The sequence below is a fragment of the Anoplopoma fimbria genome, chromosome 9 (genome assembly GCF_027596085.1).
Source record: "Anoplopoma fimbria isolate UVic2021 breed Golden Eagle Sablefish chromosome 9, Afim_UVic_2022, whole genome shotgun sequence".
Taxonomy (NCBI): domain Eukaryota; kingdom Metazoa; phylum Chordata; class Actinopteri; order Perciformes; family Anoplopomatidae; genus Anoplopoma; species Anoplopoma fimbria.
Genome location: NC_072457.1, coordinates 20,936,230 through 20,937,084, shown reverse-complemented (window position 1 = coordinate 20,937,084; position 855 = coordinate 20,936,230).

Below are 855 nucleotides of genomic sequence, written 5' to 3'. Positions count from 1 at the left end.
ATATGGTTTTTTTTTTTTATTAAATTGTCGAGCTATTTCAAGTTATTCGGTTGGTAACTGTGTTTTGGGTATAGGTGGAGTCCCTGAGGATGCTGGTAGATGATGGTGGTAGATGGTAGATGTCCTGCAGAGATGGAGGGGCACCCTGATGATCTTCTCAGCAGTCTTAACCACTCTCTGCAGGCGTTTGCTGTCCATGGTGGGGTTGTTCCCATACTATAATACGATGGAGTGTGTGAAAAAATGTAATCCGAATGGTTACTAGAAATTACAGCTGTCAGACAAATACAGTTCAGTAAAAAGGAACCCTCCTCACCTCCTCATTTTCATTATCATCTTTCTGGGCTTATCTGTGTTGAGAGAGAGAGAGAGAGAGAGACGTTGTCACGCCATGTCATCAGACTTGCTAACTCTCTACTGTATGCCGTTTCTTCACCCCCAGTGATCAGATCATTGACTGCAGTGTCGTCATTCCATTTCAGGATAGTGTCCTTGTGGGAGGCGAAGTAGTCGTAGGTGAATAGAGTGTAGAGTATGGGACACATTCTGTCAGGTTTACCAATCCATTGAGAAAGTCTAACAGCCAGTCACAGAGTGTGGGGTTCAGGCCAATGAGGATATAGAGCTGGTTAAGGATACAAGAAGAGGTCTACATTGGACTGTCTTTAAATGGCTGATTGTTGTCTGCAGTAAAGTAAAAATTGCACCCACACTGAAGGATGTGGAGCAGATTGTTGCCAGTAAATCCTGAGCACCCTGGCTGGAAAAGGCATGAGGTGAAATCCAGGAGGTATGGTCATCATAAGTGGTCATGGCAAGGTTTCAGAAAGCTTTGTATGGACACCATGTCACAGC